The 24760-nt window shown below is 36.5% G+C and overlaps 1 pseudogene; it reads left to right on the top strand.

Annotated features, from left to right (window-relative positions):
• Positions 1-24760, top strand: part of LOC127228943 (26S proteasome regulatory subunit 8-like) — a 38968-nt pseudogene that overhangs the window by 12762 nt on the left and 1446 nt on the right.

The following is a 24760-nucleotide window of genomic DNA, read 5'->3' as shown; positions in this document are numbered from 1 at the left end:
CTGTTCTCTGCCATCCTTCCATGCCCCCCACTAATCCCTCCATCCCATTCCCCATCCACTCCTCAGGGAGGGTGAGGCCTTCTGTTAGGGATCATTAAAATCTTTCAAGCCATTTGAGGTAGGGCCTAGTCCCTCCCTCTTGTCTCTAGGCTAAGGGAGTATCCCTCCATGGGGAATGATCTCCCGAAGTCCATGTCCTGGGGATATATCCTGGTTCCACTGCCAGAGGTCCCAGGCCTCCTAACTGAGGCCCATATTCAGGAGGTCTGGTTCGGTCCCAAAATCTTCAGTTTGAATTCCTTTGTTCTCCTTAGTCAAAGACCAACAAAATGTAAACAGCACAGTTCCTCTCAATATGTTGTTAAATTTCAAGCAAAGATAATTCAGCAAGATAGCCTGGTGACTAAGTGTTCACCATGCACTTAGAAACCAAGCTCAAGAATCCTCAGCATGAAATGGGTAGATAAAATGCACAAGTTGATAAAATCCTGTCTCTACCACAAGATCAGTTGAGATTAGCCAACAAGGCATTGTAGCAACCAATGTGCGGAGGAGAGTGACTGAGAAAATGTTTATAAAATAGTTTATATTAATTATATGGCTACCAATTATGAAGGGCTAGAGGCTGAGCAGTAGGGTAGTGTCGTTTTAGAGCCCATTACACCTCTTCCTCTCTAAGATGAAAACTGTCATTCAAGAACATAATTCCAGTATTATTTGTATATAGGTATGTACACAGTTTTAAAAAGCAAAGGCATGTGAATGAATTCACTGTCATGCTCAGTCTCAGAGTCAATTGATTCTTCTATTTTATTCTTAGTCTTTAATCAAAAACACCAAATATCAAAATAAATAGAAGAGAAATTTTTGCACTGAGATGTGATAACTGTCTGAAGTAATGCATAAACTAATTGTCCTTATCTGATAATGGAACCTTGTATACATATATTAAAGTATCACATTGCGCATCTTACTTAAGTATACTTATAATCTACCACACTATATTGCTGAGGACACTGCAAATCTGAACCATAAAACAGAGAAATCAATGAAGTACTGATCTGAAAGCTTCAATACTTCAGGCTACTTCATAGATGTAGAAGATGCTAGGCACAACTTTACTCATCTGTGAACTGCATGAGCTACAACAATGACTGTCTTGACAAGAAGTATCTACTGGCACAATAGTGGCTCAAATGTTTATGGGAATAAGTGACCTCTTTCTAATCATATTCAAGATCCTCACAACTAGATAGAATCCATGCCTGGCATCATTACTGGGGACAAGAACTTGTGACAATATGTATCATAGGCCTTAGGGAAGAACCTACTGTTATTCTACTAAGTGGATATAGTACTAAAATGAGTCCTGATGCTTATTGGTGTACCTGTAGATTCATGCATCCATAACTCTCATCAGAAACATTTCTACTTGCAATAGATGCCATTATACAGAGATCCATAATCGGTCAGCATTCAGAGAATAAGAGATTATGGAGTACTAAATCCTAAATGGGACATCTAAGTAGTAGCTTTCCCCACAAAACTCAGAGGGTCATCAAAGAAGGGAGTGTGTAAACATTGATTGAACCCGAGGTGATGATGGATAACTATGAGGAAACTTTTTTTTAGACACAATGCAATACGAATGCACAGTGAGTGAGAATGCACAAGAAACAAAGCACATCAACACGGAGAGTCAACTATTTTTGATTGCTTTGGTTTCCTTTGTTTATCATTTAGTACTCCTGGGGACCACTGTTTATTTGAGAAAGTAGCTCAAAACCTACTGGGAGTCATTGGTGATAACTTGAATTTTTATGCATGTTGTTTCTTCTTTTTCAGTTTCCCCAGAGAGATATACATTTGACATATAGTTCCACAGTTCAGTTCAAACTTACTATAACGTCCACAGGTCCCAGCATGATAGCCTGTTCTATGTCTGCTAGTAAAGACATAGAAAGTTCATGTTTCTACATGACCCTGGTAAGGTAAATAGAGGTGCTTACTCTGTTGTCTTTCTACATTGCTTTTAAAAAGGCTTACAAAATATTGAGGTAACAGTATGCTCTACACTACCCTCTGAGATTCATAAAGTATTACCAAGCAGTTTATAGCTATATACTGTAATTATTCCTCTCAGTTGAAACTCATGAAATTAGAGATTTAGCAAAAGAAAATATAGCATGAGAAGATTGATAAATTAAAAGCACATTACAAGGTATTTATTAGCCTAAAGCAAATTTCATGTTGAATTTGACTGAAAACCTTAACAAAGTAATATTGCTTTACTTTTTGATTTTTAGTCACCTTATAAAATAATTATATAATTTATAATTTTAATTGAATAAGGCTCTAAAACACTTATGCCTATATAATCATCTGCTTGTGTAATTCTTTCTTCTACCTTCTCCTCAAAATAACATCTATAACTCCATATTTTTGGAAAAGAGCAAATATTCACTATTGGTTAAATGTGTGGTCTAAAGGAATTTAGACCACACATTTAACATAGAGCATATTTGATATTTTAATCTATGATTCCTATATCCTAGATACCATGCTCTAAATTACACACTCTGTCAAATGCCCAGAGTAGAAGCTACATGGTCAGAAGTAAAATATGCATCACCACGAATGCATGTCTCCTTTATAAATGTTCATAGCTTTTTAAAACTAATTTACTTTATTGTATTCACAGCACTATAAAATATAAATGGTAAGACTAAATAGTTGAGAAAAGGTCATTATCAAGTGACAGTCAAAAGAAAAGTTTGGGGAGTTGGGAGTATTTATTTCTTTATTTGATAAATGGAATGGAACTCGGGCTCAAGAAGAGATAAGTAAAATACAAACAATCTTACAGCAGAGGTTGTTGCCTTGTTTTGCATACTTGTTTATTAAGGATTTGTGATAGGGAATGTTCTTCTGTGTGCTGTGAATATATGTTTCTCTTATTGGTTGATGAATAGAGCTGTTTTGTCCAATAGATAGGCAGAATTTAGCCAGGTGGGAATTCAAAACAGAGACAGAGAAAGGTTGTAGGCAGAGTCAAAGATATGCCATGTAACTGTCAAGGAAGCAAGAAACCCAGACATCACTGGTAAGCCAAGACCACATGTAGATACATATATTAATAGAAATGGGTTAATAATTAAGAGAAAGTTATCCTATAAGAAGCCTGAGCCATCAGCCAAACAGTTGATAACTAATATATGCCTCTGTGTGTTTATTTGGGGCTGAATGGCAGCAGGACATAAAATTCTGTCTTTAATTTAATACAATAGATTCAGCAAAATAAACATACTCATATCACTGTTGATGAACTTCAATGTTCTATGAATGTGATAAATGACTTACATGGCTCCTTTAACCAACCAACAAACTAAAATAAAGGTTGATTGATGATTTTCAAATGATAAGTAGTTTATAAAGAACCAAACACAAAATATTTCCTAAAAATAAATTCAGGAAAATTTTTCTAATTTAGGAGATAGCTAAAAGCCTAAACTGTTTATTGAGGAAATTAGAAATGTAAACAATCTGGTGAAATATATATATATATATATATATATATATATATATATATACATACATACATACATACATACATATATATATATATATGCATTGCACAATCACCAGAATACCAGTGTGATGGAAACAGTTTGCATTAGTTTGCAAAGCCATTCTGTATACTTTTCTCCAACTATGGACTCATTCAAATGACTGTCCCCCTCAAGATACTTGGTTCATCAACATACATGTAACAGTAGGTATACTTTTCAGTGTTAGCCCTTACATGGACAAATTGAAATAAAAATATTAGCAAGCATACAACCTTTTTTAAATTTAATTTATTATTTTACATGTCGATCCCTCCCCTCTCCCTCCCTCCCTCCCTCCCTCCCTCATTTTTACCCTCTCTGCCCTCTCACATGCAACCTAACTACCCTTCCCTCCCATCCCCCACCCCAATTCCATATGTAGGGGAATGCCATCCAGTTGGGGTCATGTAGATCTGACAGGTCATGTGAAGTAGGGACTAGGGCTTCTCTCCTGTCTCTAGGTTAAGGCAGTTATCCCTCCATGGGGGATGTGTTTGCAAGGTTCTTTTGTGCACCAGGGATACATCCTGGTTCCACTGTCTGATGTCCCTTAGACTCCTCAGTCCTTCTGGATGAGACACATATTCAGAGGGGCCTGAGTCAGTCCCATGCTGGATTCCCAGCTATCAGTCTGGTGGCCCGTTAGCTCCTCCTTGTTCAGATAAGCTGTCTCTATGTGTTTCTGCAGCCTGGTCTTGTCCTCTGCATCTGCATCTGGGTCCTAGTTTGACTCATTGTTTATGTATGGGTGTTTGCTCCTGTTTCCAACAGGTATTAGATGAGGGCTCCATGGATAAGTTAGTTGTTGATCTCACTCTCCAGGAAGGGCATTTATGGTAGCCTTTCCACAGTTGCTCAAATTGTTAGTTGGCGGCAGTCTTGTAGTTCTCTAGACCTTTTTTTTTTTGGGTTCAATTTTCTCTTCAAACAAATATTGGCTCCCTCTTTTATATTCTCCCCCCTTTCTCTCTCCCCTGTCTTCTATTCCTAACCAGACTCAATCTTCCTAGTCGCATGTGTTTTCCTCTACTACCCCTTGCTTTCTCCTACTTCTCTCTCCATTCACTGCCCAGCACTTCTGATGTGCTCTGGGAGACTTGTCCATTACTAGTTCTGTGAGGGACTTTATATGAATCTCTTAGAATACACCTTGTATCCTAGTTCCTCTGGTGGTGTGAATTAGAGGCTGGTGATCCTTTGATCTAGGTCTAAAACCCATATATGAGTGAGTATATACTATGTTCCTCTTTTTGTGACTGGTTACCTCATTCAGGATGGTTTCTTCAACTGCCATCCACTTGCCTGCGAATTTCAAGATACCATTATTTTTTTCTGCAGAGTAGTATTCCATTGTGTAGATGTGCCATATCTTCATCAACCATTCTTCAATTGAGGAGCATCTAGGTTGCTTCCAGGTTCTTGCTATTACAAATAGTGCTTCTATGAACATAGTTGAACAGATGTCTTTGTTGCATGGATGTGGATCATTTGGGTATATGCCTAAGAGGGGGATTACTGGGTCCTGTGGTAAACTAATTCCCATTTTCCTGAGAAACCACCATACTGATCTCCAAAATGACTGTATGAGTTTGATAAAATTTTAAATATGTGTGTGAAGCATAAGCATATGCAAAAACTTAAAATAATGCATTTAATGGCATTGTGGCTGATAACTCAAAAGTAATACTCTCCCCAGCTTCCTTTACATCTGAAATTTAAGAATTTCTAAGGACACATCAAGAAGGTATTTTGGAAACCATTATGTGGAAGAATGTAAGGGGTATTATGTGTACAATATTCACCCTGAAACAAAATTGAAAAGCATAGGCCTTATCTGAAATAGGCCTTTAGATAAAGAAAACACAGACATTCTTCCTAACTCAGTGGAGTCTGAGTATTTTCTGAAATGCCCACAATTATTCTTTTATGGCTTACACTGTTCTAAAATTATAGCCACAGAAAAATAGGAAGCTTTACTCTTACAAAATTCACAGGAGAAATAAGACATGTTAAAGATGTAGGAAGGATATCTGTAAAATGCCTTATGACAGAAAGTAGTTGTTATATTAGGGCATCCATATATAAAAAATGAAAATAAATCCATTTTTTTCTGATGAAAAATCAACTCAAAATGAATAAGAACACTTAATTTAAAACTTATAATTTTGAATCACAGAGAGAAAAATACAGAGAAAAAACATCAAGACAGAGGCATAAACTGTTCTGTAAAGGACTCCACTGTTATAAGAAATATTCTTAAACATTAAGAAACACGGTAACATGAAGTTAAAAAGCTTCTGCACAGCAAACTAAATAACTGCAAGAGTTAAAAGATGGGAAAAATATTACAAATGACAATCCACATTACAATGGGATTGGTAGCTAGACTATATGAAGTGCTAATATTAAGCATTTTACTCAAATCGTGAATGAGCCAATAAAGTATACAGCTCTCAAAATAAGCACAAATGTCCAATAAATATCTGTTAATGCTCTACATCCTTATCCATCAGAAAAACACAAATGAAAATTGCCCTCAGATTCCATTTTATGCCAGTCAGATGGTGACCAAGGAAACAAGCAAACAAATTCTAGTTAAAATCTCAACTTGAGGCTCACACCATGAGAGGGAATCCATTCCTGACTCTGCCTGGATGGTCAGAAACTAGAGGCAGAACAGACCAGACACCCAGCATAGAACAAACATCACTGGCAAAAAAAAGTCAATGAAGTGGTTGCTAAAGATATTTTACTATACTCATAGATCAGTACCTAGCCCAAGTGTCATCAGAGAGGATTCATCCAGCAACTGATAGAGCAAACACAAAGACCCACAGCCAACCACTAGCAGAGCCAGGGGAATTCTTCAGAAGACGAAGAGAAAGAGTGGTAGTCGGGGTCTAGGACTCCAGGAAAACATAATCCACAGATCAACTGAGTAGGGCTCATAAGGGCTCACAGAGACTTAGGTGACAAACATGGATCCTATGTGGGTTCAAACTCAGTCTTCTGCATATATGTTATGGTTTTGTAGCTTGGCATTCTTGTGGGACTCCCAGCAGTGGGAGTGTGAGGTGTCTCTGATTATTTTGCTTGCTTGTGGGAGGGACCCCTTTTCTCCTACTGGGTTGTCTCATTCTCATCCAGCCTTGATAGGAGAGTTTGTGCCTAATCTTATTACAACTTGTTAAGCCATGTTCTATTGATATCCCTGAAGCTGCTCTTTTTTTAGGGTGGGGGGGGGAGGAGAGGCATGGGTCTGGAGGAAAGGGGAGGTACAGAGAGGGACTGGAAAGAATGGAAGAAGAAACTGCAGCTGCAGCTGGGATGTAGTTTATGAGACAAGAATGAATAAAACAAACAAACAAACAAACAAAAAAAGAATGTGGAGAAAGAGGATCACTGATGTAATACCAAGGCAAATGCAAAATGGTATAGATACTGTGGGAATCTATGAAGTTGCTCCTCACAGAAATAAAACTGACAGTACCATCTGATCCATCTCTGTAATCTTTTTCATATTCCATGCAAATGCTTATCTAACATGCTACCTATTTACATGTCTCATTTATTGCTACACTATTCACATTAGCTAAAAATGGGGACCAGCTTAGATGTCCACCGATATATTATTTGAGAAGGAAAACATGGTATATGTGCACAGCAGAATTTTATCCCTCTATAAAGAAAAATGAGATGCTGACATTTGCAGGAAAATCAGTGCAACTAGAGGTCATCATTTTAAATATGTCAGATCCAGATCCATGATATAAATATCATGTTTAATCTCATAGGCAAAACCTAGATTTAAGTGTGTATATGGGGGAAAGTTATGAAGATAGAAAAATGATCACAAAAGGGGAGAAAAAGATCTTCATGGATTGAAAAAGGCTGAGAGTGTAAGGCAATTATTATTCATAGCCAAGTTTTCAAAAGCACCAGGACACTAGTTCCAAATATCAAAGAAAGAACTTGGAAGAGACCATGGAAATTTGAACATCTTTTGTTATTGTGGCATCAGGTGGCTTGGATACACAGGTTCCAGTCAGGCCTAAGAAACAGCAGTATTTATGTATATGTAAAACAAAGAGAAAAGTTTTCAAATTCTCAAGGCTTTAACTTCCAATGGATATGTTCTATGTATCTACCAGACCTTATCTTCTTTCTTTAAACAATCAGAGCTTCAGCTGACATGTATTCAAAATGGTGAGAAAGGTGTTTTCTTCTCCTGTTTGTGTCCAACCTGCTGTTTCCAAATCAGTTATCCAACGAGTGACAATGACCAATCAAACTGCAATGTATTTATGAGTTTCCCTGTTGTTTAACCTTTCTGCTCTTTTCTACCATCTGAATATAAAGATTAAGGTATTTCCAAGAAAGTTGCCTGTCTAAGCAGTATCCCATCCTATTTATGCTCATCCTTGTTTTCTGTGATACAGTCACATGCTTTTAGAATCTTTCCTGAGAACACACACATGCACAAAAACACACATGCATACAATGCACATACGCATGCACATGCACACACACACACACACACACACGCACGCACACACACACACACACCTTCCTCTATTACTTCATTTTGTTTTTATGTCCTATTCATGCCTCAGATCCATATACAAACTAATATCGAATGAGGTTAATGTGGGATATATCCTCACTGCTATGCCAAGTGCTATAAAATGATAGTGCTTAGACTGCCCAGGCCTTCTAACTGAGACCCATATTCACTGAGTCTGAGTAGGTCCAATGCTGGTTTCCCAGCTATCTAAGGGACCTCTGGCAGTGGTACCAGGATGTATCCCTGGTTCTTGAAAAGACTTTGAGAGCACCTTCCCCATGCAGGGATACTCCCCTAACTATTAGGCATGAGGGAGGGCCTAGTCCCTACTCCAAATGACTTGACAGATTTTCTTGATCCCTCATGGAAGGTATCACCTTCCCTGTGGATGGGGGGGGATGGGAGAGTGGTTTGGGGGCATGGGACAGAGGGAGGGAGGAAGAGAGGGATGGAGGAAGAGAGAGGGAACTGGGATCCATATGTAAAATAAGAAAAAATAAAAAATTATAGTGCTTAGGAGAAATTTATATGATTATCAAATTAAAAATAAGTGCATCCATTAAAACAACAAAAATCAGTAAATCACTAAAGGCAGAAAGTAGAGCATACAATAGATGGTCAGAAAAGGAGATTATAATTATCTCAGAAAATATCCAAAAATTATTAGGATTTGACTTTGCTTGTTTTGGTCTGTTTTAGTTCTTCTTGAGTTTGTTAGCTTAAAGGTTAAGGGAGAGATGTTGTAATTAATTTCAAAAACGTAAAAATAGATTATATTTAAAAAACCAGGCAAGATTTTGTAATTAAATATTTACTTCTTTCTGTTTGCTCTAATGAACTTTCTAATGCAAAGAAAAAAGTAAGAACCTAAGAGTGTTAGATCATAAGGGCATAAATGCTTAGTGTGTCCGATTGTGTTAAATCTTCAGTTACCCCTTTTTCTTTCACTTTGTTGACATTTCCAAAGCGGGAAAGGTTAGCATAAAAATATGTGCTGTGATATCCTTGTAATGAGCATCTTCCTAATTCTAGCAGGCTTGTAGAAAAAAAAAAAAACATGTATTTTTTTTTTTTCTGTAGTGAGTTATAGAATTTCCTGGGAATTCAAAAAATCTGGGAAATGCCATTTATATGGTACCTTGATCTTGCCAAATGGGCTGGTAGTTGATTTTTCTCCCCCTCGAGTATCTCAGAAAGCAAGAGTAGCTACTTGGCTGTTTTGACAACACCTCAAAGCTTACATGTGTCAGTTTCTCTCATTATTGATAGTGTCTGTGATGACAAAGCAACCTTTCCTAGCGATATCCAGTAAGAGGATAGGCAGACAAAGGGAAGAGGCAGGGAGAAGAACCAAAACAGTATAGATTTTAGAAAGCTGGGGAAAGACTTAATCTATTTTTTCTGCTTATCTGAACTTAGGGGAATAATGGAAATGAAGATGTAATGAATTTTTAAGTATCAAACCACACAGAAGCTTTCTAGAAAGTTTAAACCAAAATCTGAACATTAAGTTATCACTCCATAATCCATCCAGGAAAATTAACTTTTTCCTCATTCATGAAAGTATAATGAGACATGGTGAGGATAGTAATCAAAAAAAAAAAAAAAAAAAAAAAAAAAGAAAGAAAAGAAAAGAAAAATCTAGGACTAGTAAAGGAATTAAGGCTCACATCCCTCATATGCAAAATTTATGAAAACACAAAACCTTTCAGTATTTTAATAACTACTATTAAATTAAGTACTCAAAATTATCTATTATTTAGTCATTGATCAATATTACAGTTTGGGTAAATACCAGAGTCATTCCAAGCTATAATACAGCCTCAAACAAAGGAAACATGTGTGTTCCTAGCTTCAAGTAAGACAAAATATCAATAATTTTCAAATTTTGTTTCTTTTCTAGTCTAATTTACAGAAGAGAATTACTATATTCAATTGATATTTTTCTCTTAACTAAGTGAGGATTAAAATGCTTTCAATTTAATCTTAAGTGGAATATAATAACTTATTTTGGTGAAAGATAGGTTTAAAATAGTTTTGTGAGATTAATACCATATTGTCTCAATTTTTCAATATATTTCAGGCATCTTATTGGTCCAGAAAATGTTAACTGACAAAAAATATAAAAGCATATTTGTACAAGCCAAGTTTAATTTCTCTCTTGGCTGAGACTAATATAGCTGTCAGAACTCAAGATATTATTATTATTATTATTATTATTATTATTATTATTATTATTTGCTTTTTAAAAGAAAAAAATTTTTGCAGTATATCTTCAATTTATACAGGTTTTATTTGACATGTTTCTTTGAGGTTCAAGGAGCCAAAGCAACAACTGACCCACTTTAGAGAGGGTAAAAACTATTTTGACAAGTATAAATGGCTTCTTGAAGGTCACATTTAGAATATATAGGGAATATAATTCAAAACAAAGCCTTCTCAAAGAACACAGTCAACAAGACAAAATGGCAGCCTACAGAATGGGAAAAGATCTTCACCAAACCTACGTCTGATAGTGGGCTGATCTCCAAAATATACAAAGTACTCAAGAAGCTAGTCACCAAAACACCAAATAATCCAATTTAAAAGTGGGGTAGAGAACTAAATAAATAATTCTCAATAGAGGAATCTAAAATGGATGAAAGACAATTAAAGTACTCAATATCCTTAGCCATCTGGAAAATGCAAATAAAAACAACTCTGAGATACCATCTTACCCCTGTCAAAATGGCTAAAATCAAAAACACCAATGACAGTGTATGCTGGAGAGGATGTGGAAAAGGGGGAACATTCCTCCACTGATGGTGAGAATACAAATTTGTACAGCCACTTTGGAAATACCGTAGTGTAAAGACCAAACAAATCTGTAAAGCTTTGATCAAGATCTTTGCAAGCAGAGAAGATTATCTGATCAGGCAAGTACCAAGATGGGAAAAATCTTCCTTTCATACTCTATTTTCCTCTTTCACCAACATTTTATTTCTTACCAACAGGTTTTTTTTTCCCTTTGGGATGATAATACACATAAGAAACATCCCTCTCACTAGGCATTGGTGGTGCAATTAGAAGACAGACTCAAGTGGATCTCTGAGTTCAGGGCCAGCCTAGTCTACAAAGTAAGTTCTAAGACAGCCAGGGCTGTTGCATAAAGAAGCTCTGTCTCAAGAAAGAAAGGAAGAAATAAAGGAAGGAAGGAAGGAAGGAAGGAAGGAAGGAAGGAAGGGAGGAAGAGAGGGAGGAAAGGAGAGAGGGAGGGAAGGAGGAAGACAGAAAGTAAGGAAAGGAAAAAGAAGCATCTCTCTCTTCCCAAATACTTTCTGTGATCTCATAGTAGAGACATGAAATTGAATAATAATAATAGTAACACTACAGATAAAAAATAATGATGATATTTGGCAAATCATTCAAGAAGCTGTATAGGCACTGAAACAAATACAAATCATCCTTACAAGAGGTGATTAATTGGACTGAGAATAAGTTACAACACACACACACACCAAGGATTGACATAAAGTTAGTAACAGGGAACAAGTACAATATAGAAAGGAGGAAGAAGCATAATATATGAGATTATAGAAGAATCTTTATGCTTGGTAAAGTTACGACTATAAGATCTTCCTGATTAATGAAACAAATGTAGTGACAATGAAGAAAATGGAAACTCTACCCTGTAATCTATTGAAAGCTATGCCTACAGTCTCACTTTGACCCACAAATACATGTTCATCCTCAAATGAACTTATTTATGAGCCAGGTTTTCAGCATTACAAAAGAGAATCCAACTAGAGAAGCATATAATGAAAAATTCATTCACAAATAGTAAATGGAAACAAATGAAGAAATATGTATGCAAACACTTATTTAAAATAATATGTTAAGTAGAAAATAAAAAAGTTTTTACATAAAACTTTTTATGAGTAAATAATTTGGGACAATATCTAATACAAGGTTTCCATACAAACATTAGTGCTTATATTTCCTACTAAAACAAAATAAATACAATGGGTTATATTTTTTAAAAGAAAACAAAGCAATGAATATTTAAGGAAACATTTAAAGAAGTCTAAGATGTCTGTACACTGAAAACTAAATTAGAGATATCCTAAACAAACATAAGCATAAACCATTCTCATTGAACAGTTCATTACTTAAACTGTTATAAGTTTCTTCCAAAGTTGTTATTATATACTCAATATAACTCTACCAGAACTTCAGAAATACCTATATGTATATGTTTATTATATACCTGAACATATTGTATGTATGTATGTATATAATTATGCTAAGCTGCTTCTAAATCCATCATAAAATAATAAAACTGAACCTTGAGCTTTACTTGCTATCTGTTTATTTCAAAGCTTTACTAATTTAAGCAATATAGTTTTACACTGAATGATACAAACTGAGTGACAAGATTGAATAGAATATAAAACTAATAACCACACATTTGGTCAATGTAATTAGATAATACAACAATCATAGAATAGTAGGTGGAAGGATTTTTTTTATGAAATTCACCCAGTTATTTGTCTGTGTGTGCAGAAGATGCAGCTGACCCCATCTAACAACTAAATGGATTTCATTTTTTAAATTAGTTTCATATATATATATATATGATATATCATATATCATATGATATATATTTATCATCCTGACCACAATTTCCCATCCCTCTACTCCTTCCATTTTCCCCTCATACCTCATCTCTCTTCCAGATCCACTCCTCCTCCATTTCTCTTCAGAAAAGTTCAGGCCTTCAGGAATATCAACTGAATGTGGCTTAACAAGTTACAATAAGACTAGGCATAATCCCTCATAGGAAAGCTGGGCAAAACAATCCAGTAGGAGGAAAAGATCCCAAGAGCAGGTAAAAGAAGAGTAAATAGATTTCTAATAGATTATATTTTTAAAGTGAATGATTTTTAAAAGCTGCTATAGATGATATAGGGCAATATATTTGTTTTAAGTACATCATAAATGGCATATGGAAACTATTAAATTAAAAAACTGAAATTTTATAGAAACTTTTATTAATCAATGTACAATTTTCATTTTATATCAGTTAGACAAATCACAATGCACAGGTATTCATGAAGACCTTTTGCAAGTATTCATAGTAGCTTTATTTCAAAACAGGTAAAATTAGAAGCACTGCAAAATATTCATCAACAGGTGGACAGGAAAACACATAAGGATTGACTGGTAGAACAACAACGTGAGTGAGTTGAAATCAATTCCTATAACCACTGACCCTATTTCTACACCATACAGATTCTAACACATTTCTATGCTTCTGTGTAACAAGTACGGTTTATCCGCCTGCCGCCGCTGGTCTTGTCCCACCGCCAGCCCCAAATAATACACAGAGACTCTGTATTTGATACAATGCTGTTGGCCCGGTTACTTGTTTCTTATCGGCTAGCTCTGCCTTAATTATTAACCCATTTCTGTTGATCTATGTATTTCTCTTACCGGGGAGCCTGCGGCATACTGTTTTCTTCAGACTCTCCATCTTGACTCCTCCTTACTACTTCCTATTTCCTCCTTGTCTCCTAGTCCCTCCTATCTTCCTTTCCTATTGGCCAACAGTGCTTTATTATTAACCAGTATGAGAAACATATACAGAATGATATCTCCCATCACTTCTGGGTCTCAATTGTCCAGTCAGTAAGAAAGACTCTATAACCAAGGTTTAGTACAAAAATCAATAGTTCCTTCCACTGCAACTGGCCATGACACCATAACTTATGTTTACCACTACCCTCCTTTACCAGATTTCTTTTCCTTTGAGCCATTCCCCATGATGTAGGTTCCTGCTCATTAGATTGATCTAATTATTTACTCTTTAAAAAAAAATAAAAGACCTTGGTCATATTTCTCCCATAGGCTATAGCTTATGAAATTTTCCCTTTCCTCTTTCATTTATTTATTTTAAAATTTCACAGATAAATAATATATTTATAACATTTCCTCTAAAAATTCCTCTTGTCACCCTTACTTCTTAAATTTGTGGCCTCTTATTCATATAAATACATATGTATATATAGATATACTTTTATATCTATATTATTATAGATATAGATAGCCTGTTTAGCTTGTATCGTGTTGCTGAAATGTTTGTGTGTTTGTGTGTATGGCAACTTTTGTTAAAGTAGAACTGATATGGTCCAAAAATTAATATATTTTTAATATATTTAATTTAATAAATTTTTACATATGTATACATCTTTAAAGTTATCAAAATAAAAATAATAATGTTCACCTCTGAACTCTCTTGTGTTCTGTTGTTTTGCTTTGTGTTGTTGTTGATGTTTGCCTTGGTTTCATGGAAGGAATTTGTACTATGAGCTCTACTAAAATTATTTACATGTCTTGTGCTATTAACCACAAAAACTGTGTTGCTTTTCAGATCCCTAGAATTTGTTCATCCAGTGTAACTGGAAATTTACACACACTGAACAAAAGCTCCCCATTTCTCCAAAGGTTCTCTTTTATTCAATGTTCATTAATAACAGAGTGTCCTCAGTGAATGTCCCAAACCCAAATATAAGGTTTTCTAATCCTGACTAGGTAGCAACAGCTTTAGTTCTTCATGGTAGTGAGAAATGAGTCAATGGTCACAAAAGTATAGTACATAGACAGTTTGGTAGGAATAGAATCTTAAACTGTGTGTAGTTCTAAATAGCTGTTCAAGGTCATTAGATGTCTTCAAGTTAAAGCCACCTATAAGGGCAGTCCTGCATCTTTCAGGAATGGGCTTTATTTAGTTTCCAAATCATTACCACTTCCCAGAAGCAGTTCATGGAAAAGAGGTCATTATGTCATATATGACCTGGGACCATTAGTCTGGGACCATTAGTATTCATAACTGAAAATTTGAAAGGAAAAATTAACAGTTGTCAAGCGTATCAAATTAGAAGGAACATAAATAAGGTGATACAAAAAAGGGTCAACCACCAAACCTTCAGACAATGAAACCAGACAATCTGTGAACTTTGTGAGAGAAATTCAGTGACAGGCCATTTTTCAGTCTTCATGTGTCTCCCTTAAAATATCAAATGTTTAGGAAATGGTGTATGAAGACAGAGGGTATATGACAAATTAATAACTTTCACATAGCTTCTCTGAAAGGAAATATTTTGCCAAGGAAATAGCTAATATCACTTAAATCCACAAAATCACTGATCACAGGAGTACTAAAACAATTTCATAAAATTAGAGTACGCATGTTTTGTCATGGCATACTTTTCCTACTGGCCATCAGGGGCAGGACCAGACACTTTAAAGTAACAATTAAAAAATAATCAAGATTAAAAATTTATGTTACTAGTCTAAGAAAAAACAAAATCCTTTATACATAATTTATAGATTATTCATAAAATCCTCATACTTGTTATATTAAAGAATTGCTTATTCTGACAATTATTGTTTTAGGAATCTCATTTAATATTAAAACTTAGCTAATGGCAGATGATGTGAACTATTAGATTTTTAAGAAAGCTAACATTTCTTAATCTGTGGCAATTTAGGAAAATTAAAGTATTGAAAACAAAAAACAAAAAAAAAATCTTAAGAGCAATTTAAATCTGTTTTTGCACTCATTGCCCTACAGTTTGGTAAAAATCCATTGTTCAAAACTAATTTCACAAATTATGTCCTAATGGTTCATTGTTCATTCACTGAATATTTCTCAACACTGGCTCCACACAAATGTTAAAATGCACTTTTCTAACCATACCTTCTTAGACAACCCACATCCTAGACAACCCACACGGAATCTTTCAAATTCAGTTCTTCTAATTCTGAAAGTGAATTCAAGTCAATATAGCTTGCCCTGTGTGCTCCTTGCTGCCCCTGTTGTCAGTGAAGAATAGAAGACAATTAAACCACTTTACTTTCAAAAGAGACAGAACTTGTCAGGCTCCTGTTCCTGTGTTTAAACTTCTTTTTGATCAAAATAACATTGCTTATATTCCTTTTTGAGATGCCATCCCATTTGACAAACTAAGCTGAATTTATTAATGTCACTTTTCACTCCTCTCTATAGCACCATTCAAACTGATTTCACCTTACAAAAATATAATTGCTTTGGTTTCACTCTTCATATAGTTTACCACTTTGGCTTCATTTTTCCATCACTGCAAATTTGCTTGTTTTTTTTTTTTTTTAAGAGGAATTTACTTATTTATTTATTTTCCTTTTTTTCTGAGCTCAAAATGGCAGCCTGAACATACATATATGTGTGTGTGTGCTCATATATATACGTGTGTGTGTGTGTGTGTGTGTGTGTGTGTGTGTGTGTTTTGTTTTTTGAGACAGGATTTCTCTGTGTAGCCCTGGCTGTCCTGGAACTCACTCTATAGACCAGGAAGACCCTGAACTCACAAGATCTGCCTTTCTCTGCTTTTGGAGTGCTAATATTAAAGACATACACTACCACTGCTTGACTGGACATCTATATTTTGAGCCAGGAAATAAAAGGCAACATGAGCCAGACAGTGATGGCACATGCCTTTAATACCCACACTCAGGAGGCAGAGATCTCTGTGATTTCGAGCCTGATCTATAGAGCGAGTTCCAGGACAGCCAGAGCTATGCAGACAAATCCTTAAAACATTAAAAATGCAATGTTTAAAATCCAATTTCAAATTGCATTGAGATGAATAAATATATCAACGAGAATGACCATAACCCCCATTTCTTTTCTTCTGCATTTGTTTCTACAATGGCCTTAAGACAACATCCAATCACCCTTTGATTTCTAATTCTCTCTCGTGGCGTGGTAAACATTATCTGTTCATTTACGTAGCACCATAATATTTCAGCTACCGAGTCCTTATGTAACTAACTTCTTCCCTGACCCTAGACATTTGGAATTCGAGTTAAACTTGGGAATGATGTTTCTCTCTTTACTGTTTAATAGCACCTACAGTTCTCACTTCATACCGCATACCCCAATTTTGGTGGCCATTTCTTTTGTAGGAAGTATGAAACCGAGCAGCAAAGCAGAGCTACAGGAGAGAAGAGCTGCAGCTGGCCCTACAGTCACATTCTAGAACACACCCGAGGAAACAAGCGTTCTGCCAGGTTATAATTAGACAGATAGAACAAGATAAAGATGAAGTGTTTGTAATAAGCCAGAGGACTGATATGATGTACTGTATGTCGGAGTGATTTCTATATAAACAAGACAGAAGTTAAAAAAAAAAAAATAGCTGCACTATTGTAACGTGTAGGGTTTTTCTACCTGCCACGGCTGGTTTTGTCCTGCCGCCACGCCACCAGCCCCAAATAATACACAGAGACTCTGTATTAGATATTATACTGTTGGCCAGGTACTTGTTTCTTATCGGCTAGCTCTGCCTAAATTATTAACCCATTTCCGCTGATCTACGTATTTCTCTTACCGGGGAGCCGGCGGCATACTGCTTTCTTCAGACTCTCCATCTTGGCTCCTGCTTCCTACTTCCTATTTCCTCCTTGTCTCCTAGTCCCTCCTATCTTCCTTTCCTATTGGCCAACAGTGCTTTATTATTAACCAGTATGAGAAACATATACAGAATGACATCTCTCATCATCGAGACAGAGAAACCCTGTCTCAAAAAATAAAAAGTAAAAGAAACAGAGTAATAATAAAGCCATTTGTAAGGTGTACGGTTTTTCCGCCTTCTTATCGGCTAGCTCTGCCTTAATTATTAACCCATTTCTGCTGATCTATGTATTTCTCTTACCGGGGAGCCGGCGGCATACTGCTTTCTTCAGACTCTCCATCTTGACTCCTCCTTCCTACTTCCTATTTCCTCCTTGTCTCCTAGTCCCTCCTATCTTCCTTTCCTATTGGCCAACAGTGCTTTATTATTAACCAGTATGAGAAACATATACAGAATGACATCTCCCATCACACTATGAAGCAAAACTTTGCGGAATAAGAGGAAACTCCCCCGCTAAGAACAGAACAACTAGGCAGAAGACAAGTGGATAGCCAAAGACTCATATCCTTCAGAACCCATGAGAGCAAGCCACCTTTAACCTTTTCTATAAACAAACAGACACACATTAAAGTCAACCTAGGAATCTTTGTCTGCAGCTATTTTTAAGCTGTGTCCATCTACTCTAGCAACCGACATACAGAATTAGAAAAGGTGGTTGATGAAATGAATCCAAGTGACAGTGTCAAATAATCTTAGATTTGCTTGTTATAGACACATTTTATCAGGAGCCTGAGAAGTAGCGACATGGCCTCGAAATCCCATGTGCTTGTGTTTACTCCAGCTGAGTCAGTGGTTCTATCAATCACCAAAGCTCTCCATTTATAGAGATAAGTGAATGGCTTTTATATTACACTATGTAAGTAAGAGAAATCTTCAGCACCCCTCTAATGGTCCAGACAACCAGCCACATTCTGGTAAGAAATCATACGTTCTCTATCTTTAACAAGTTTGTCTGGTCATTTTAAGCTGAGCCTTAACTCATTTCAAAAGCTAAGTGGAATTTCAAAAGCTAATGGAAGTGAGTATAAAGACCACTGCAAAGTTTGTCTTGTTTTTTCTTCAACATATCCACTCGTAAGGTTTCTAATTCTCCACATTGTTACAGGTAAGGCCCTCCCTTACTTAGCCTATAACATTCAACTCCTCTGAACTCCTCACTACACTTATGATCCCTGTTCCATTCACTTCCATGGGAAACTTCAAATCCCATGTAGAAATTTCACTTATATATATTTAAGTAGACATAGTAAATGTATATACAAGTGTGAAAATATCTAATTAAACCCAACATTTTGAAAGATATATATTATGTATTTAACTGATGATGTATTTGTGACAAATATAATAATGAAACTCCCAAGTACAGACATGGGCACACCCTTATTAGTAGTAACTTACATTATCTAGTTGATTTACATTTCTACATCACATTTATTCCATTCAGGGTTCTGGGGAGCATCCATTGAATTAATGCTTTTAATTTAACTCTGAACAACAGAAAGACAAAGTGGCACAGTAATGGCCACACTGAACAGACCTGGGTTCACACTCTGGATCCATTACCTCCTTCAATAACTCCTGCACTCTGAAGCTGCATTGTCATTCTTTTGTCTGGCACTGAAATCAAACCATCCTGTATTAAGTAGTAGTTATTTGGTGAATTTGGCTTTTGTATTTTTTTATGAACCAGTGAGTTTTATTGGGGTTACTTATAGTCCTATGGTTGAAGAAATACTTCCAGGGGCAGAAATGATGTCTCACATTTCATTGTTTCTTCATAATCATACTATCTAACTGAATGATGTGTATGTTTCAAGCATTTTTATCACTTTTCAATCAGCTTTCTAAAGGTAGAAGATGTGTTGGTATAAAATAATTCTTCACATTTTACCAAACTAAATACTCCAAGCTTTATCCCCTAGTCTTTTAGCTTTGTTATTAGAAATTCTGTTTTCACTCTGCAATTACATTAATGTTTACCTGCATTTTGTTCTGAAAATCTTTGGTTTATTGATGTTTTCTTACTTAAATATCAGGTAATAATTCAATGTAAACTTTGTATTTTTTTTTAATCAAGTCAGTTTACCCAAGTGTTATGAGTAGGTTTTCTGCCAGCCTGTCCTCACCACCACACCAGCCCCAAATAACACACAGAGACTCTGTATTTGATATAATGCTGTTGGCTAGGTACTAATTTCTTATCAGCTGGCTCTGTCTTAAATATTAACCCTTTTCTATTAATTTAAGTATTTCCACATGGTCTTATCTTACCCGAGAGTGGGCCCAGACCTCTGTTTTCCCCAGTCTCTCCATGTTGACTCCTCCCTACTACTTCCTCGAATCCTCCTTGTCTCCTAGTCCCGCCTATCTTGTTTTCCTTTTGGCCAACAGTGCTTTATTCATTAACCAGTATGGGAAACATATTTACAGAATGACATCTCCCATCACCCAAGTCCTTTTCCTACTACCTCATCCTGTTACTACTGTTTTGTTTTGTTTTTTGTTTTTTGTTTTTAAGTTCACTTAGTGTGTTTGCCTGGACCTCTTTCTGTAATTATATCCCAGGACTCTGTTTCCAAATCAGAACTAAATTCTGTTTGTCAGTATTTAATATAATAGCACAGAAATCACAGTAAATCTTTCTATGTTGGCAAACACCTATCAATCATTTTAGATAAATTTTTGTTCTTGCCTGCTTTTGTTCCATTCTCAAAAAAAAACAAAAAACAAAAAAACATTATAGCATTTCATGTTTGTATTTTAAAGCTTATATAAAGCTATATTTTCTGAACTTTTGCTTATTACTTATGAGAAGCCATCACTACCATTACCCAATTTTAGAAGATTTTCCATCACCCAAAATATTTTCCTGGTTGCTGTCCAATTCCCAACCGTAGAGAGACACAAGTACTAACTTGCTTTCTGTCTTTAAATCAAATTCTTTTCAAGACTAGTGGGATAGCTCAGTGGGTAAAAGAGTTTCCTAGCCAAGCATGAGGACCTGAGCTTGAGTCCCAAATACCCATATCAGGTGTGGCCATTCACACTGTAACCCTGGCCCTGAAGAGGAGAATCAGAAACAGGTGGCTCACTAAGGCTTGCTGGCCACCAGCCTAGTTGTAGCTTCAGACAGACCCAATCTTATAGAGCTAAAGTGAGAAATGCTAGAGCATTGCCTTTGTAGAGCTGGGGCTTCCTGAACTTCGCCCTATTCTTTAACATATCTTTTGTTGTTGTCTTTGTTCAATTCATTTTTTTATAGGCAGTCATGTTGATGAGGCTTTATGGGCAGAGCTTATAACATTCCTGAGAGACAGTCTTACAGAAACTCCCTGATTCTTTGGCTTTTAGAATCTTTCATGCCCCTCTGCTGCAATGTTCCCTGAGCCTTGGTGTTTTGTGAGCCCACTGGGACTGGGCTCCACAACTCTACAGTTCGATTAGTTATGATTTTATACAGTGGTCTCTACTGCAAAGAGAAGTTTCCTTTAGGAAGTCTGAGGACCACACTTATCTATGGGTATAAAGATAAATTGTCCTACTTTTTTAATCAATCTATCTCTATATGCTTTAATGTAAAGAAGTTACTCTCAAAGATATTTGATTTAGGATGATTATCAGTCTTAACAGTAGATCTTATGTTTGCTCATCTTTATCAGTATTGAAAGTCAAATAGAAATAAAATAGTTAAGAAAGACTTTTATTTATTTATTTTCTTATTTTACATATCGATTTCATATCCCTCCCCCTTCTATGACCCCCGACCACTCTCCCATCCTATCTCCCCCCCCACACACACTCCTCAGGGAGGGTGATGCCTTCCAGGAGGGATCAACAAAATCTGTCAAGTCATTCAGAGTAGGGACCAGGCCCTCCCTCCTGCCTCTAGGTTAAGGAAGTATCCCTCCATGGGGAATATGCTCTCAAAGTCCTTTCTTGCACCAGGGATACATTCTGGTTCCACTGTCAGAAGTCCCTTAGGCTGCCCAGGCACTCCAACCAAGACCCATGGCCGGGGGTCTGAGTCAGTCCAATGGCAGTTTCCCAGCTATCAGCCTGGGGGGCCATGAGCTCCCCCTTGTTCCAGTCAGCTGTATTTCTGTAACCTGGTCTTGTCCCCTCTCTCTGCATCTGGATTCCAGTTTGACTCAGTGTTTAGCTGTGGGTGTCTGCTTCTGTTTCCATCAGCTACTAAATGAGGACTCTATGATGGTAGTTAAGTCAGTCATCAATCTCATTATCAGGGAAGGGCATTTATGGTAGCCTTTCCACTGTTGCTCAGATTGTTAGTTGGGGTCAGTCTTGTAGATCTCTGAACATTTCTCTAGAGTCAGTTTTCTCTTGAAACCTATAATGGCTCCCTCTTTTATGGTCTCTCTCTGTCTCTCTCTCTCTCTCTCTCTCTCTCTCTCTCTCTCTCTCTCCTCTTGTCTATTCCTCCCCTGACTCAATCTTCCTAGCCCCACGAGCTTTCATCTTCTCCTCTTCTCTTTCTCCTAGTTCCCTCTCCACTCACTGAAAGACTTTCTTTCACACTCTGCTAGTAATAAAGTTACTCTGAAATGAAAGTCATAAAACAGAGAGACAGCTGACCTGAACAAGGAGGAGCTAATGGGCCCCCAGACTGATAGCTGGGAATCCAGCATGGGACTGACTCAGGGCCCCCTGAACGTGGGTCTCAGCAAGAAGGACTGAGTAGTCTAATGGACCTCAGACAGTGGAAACAGGATGTATTCCTGGTGCACAAAAGGAATGACCTTGGGGACACATTCCCCATGGAGGGATACTGCCTTAACCTAGAGACGGGGAGAGAAGTCCTAGTCCCTACTTCAAATGATTTGACAGATTTACATGACCCCCACCTGGATGGCATTGCCCTACATGTGGAATGGGGTGGGGGATGGGAGGGGAGGGTGGTCAGGGTGCATGTGAGCGGGCAGAGAAGGTAGGGAGGAGGGAGGGGGAAGGAGGGAGAGGAAACTGGGATCGATATGTAAAATAAAAAATAAATAATAATTAAAAAACAGTGAAGTGAACTAGACACAACTGCAGCAAAACAGGAATTGGTGATTAACAATTAAAGACAAAGTGGTTATGAATTTGAGAGAGAGTGAAGGAAATGGGCTTACCTGGGAGGAGCTGAAGGAAGAGAGAAAATGATGTAATTGTATTTTAAGTTCAAAATTTATGCAAAAAACAGAGGTGGTGAGAATATGCAGATTTCTGAATTTGGGAGCATGCCTTATGGTACTGTCATAGATCTGCAGATATATGTCTGTAAGGCTATCATATAACTCATATAGCTAACTGAAACAAGAAAGAAAAATGCAGTCTAAGTTTCTATGTAGAAGACTGAATTCTGATGCAGTCATATTGTGTTTGAGCTTACATTCAGAGACTGAAGTGAAGAAATAAAAAAAGTTAGTTGGGTCTACTTGGTTTTTTTTCTTTGTTTTATTAATTTATCTTTCATTCCAATCCCAGTTCCACCTTCCTCCTTCCCTCCGACTCCCTCCACTGTCCCCTCCTCTCATCTGTTCCACAGAGTGTAAGGCCTCCCATAGGAAGTCTACTGTTAGTCTCATCATCTAGTTGAGTCAGGACCAGGGTAACATTCCACCCCCACACCCCTGTGTCTAGGCTGGGCAAGGTATCTCTCCATATAGAATGGGCTCCACTAAGTCAGTTTGTGCATTAGTGTTAGGTCTTGGACCCCCTGCCAGTGACCTCATGTATTGTCCCAGTCACACCATTACCACCTATATTAAGGGAGTCTAGTTTGGTCTTATACAGATTAGATGCCCCTCAATTGAAGAATAGATAAAGAAAATGTAGTATAATTCCACAATGGAGTACTACTCAGTGGTAAGAAACAACGACATCCTAAAACCCATAGGCAAATGGGTAGAACTAGAAAGAAAAACATCCTAAGTGAAGTAACCCCAAACCAGAAAGACAAATATAGTATGTACTCATTCATAAGTGGACACAAGAAATAAAGCAAAAGATACCGAGCCTACAATCCACAACCCCAGAGAAGCCAGAATCCTCTTCCAGAAACAGATGGAAACAGATGCAGAAATCCACAACTAACCAATGGGCCAAGCTCCTGGAGTACAATCAAAGTGAGAGAGGAGCAATGATATGAACAAAGGAGTCAGACCACCATGATGGGGAAACCCACAGAATCAGCTGGCCCGAGCCAGTGGAAGATCACTGACTCAAGTCTGACAAATGGGGAATCTGTTTCTACTATTCTTAATGTTAGTCTAAGAAGACTAATGCTTTAAAATAAAAAAAAATAATAATAAATGTAAAGCCTGAGAAGTTTGAATTTGTAACAAACAATACTTTGTATGAAAAGGCAAGCTTATCTTCATTCACATATTTAAATTAGCTGTGTAATTAGAAGTGAAATATGTATAGAAATAGGTATAAATGGTTAAAATGACCATGGAAGTCTTCTTCAGATCAATAGAAAACTGAAAGAAGTTTAAAATTCATTTTGAAGAATGTGTTGGCATTTAAACATGTAATTTTCAAAATTCACGACTTTGTATATTTACATTATGCCAAATAATCTACTACATGTTAAAACTCCTAGCAATTTAATTACATGTCATAAAATAGGTACATAGTCTTAAAATAACATGTTTTAAATCTGAACAATTAATAATTTAAGTAATTTGATATTTGCCAACAAAGATATTTGTTTCACATTTGCTTCATATATTAATAGTAGTTAATATTACTAATTGAAACAAAATCATATCACAATCATTGCCATCCTCACTGTCACCAGACAGACAAGGTAGTTTAATTTGTGATAAGAGGGACTGGAAAGTCTGTCCTGTGGAATCCAATGTCACTTCCCTGTTTTTATAAACATGAAGAGCTTATCCAAACTTCAAAGACTTGTCCATCTAGAAGACAAACATAAGAAGACTTAAAACAAATCTTATATAAATTGGATTAATTTAGCAGCATTGATAATCAAGTGTATTGTAGAAATTGTTGTTCCTTAGCAACTGAGCAATTTAAAGATTAACACAATAGCATATAATATCCACATTCTCTGTGTATTTTCCATTTTTATG

This window comes from Phodopus roborovskii, unplaced genomic scaffold (assembly GCF_943737965.1).
Source record: "Phodopus roborovskii unplaced genomic scaffold, PHOROB, whole genome shotgun sequence".
NCBI classification, from domain to species: Eukaryota; Metazoa; Chordata; class Mammalia; order Rodentia; family Cricetidae; genus Phodopus; species Phodopus roborovskii.
The sequence above is the reverse complement of the archived record's forward strand: the minus strand, read 5'-3'. Positions and strand labels throughout refer to the sequence as shown.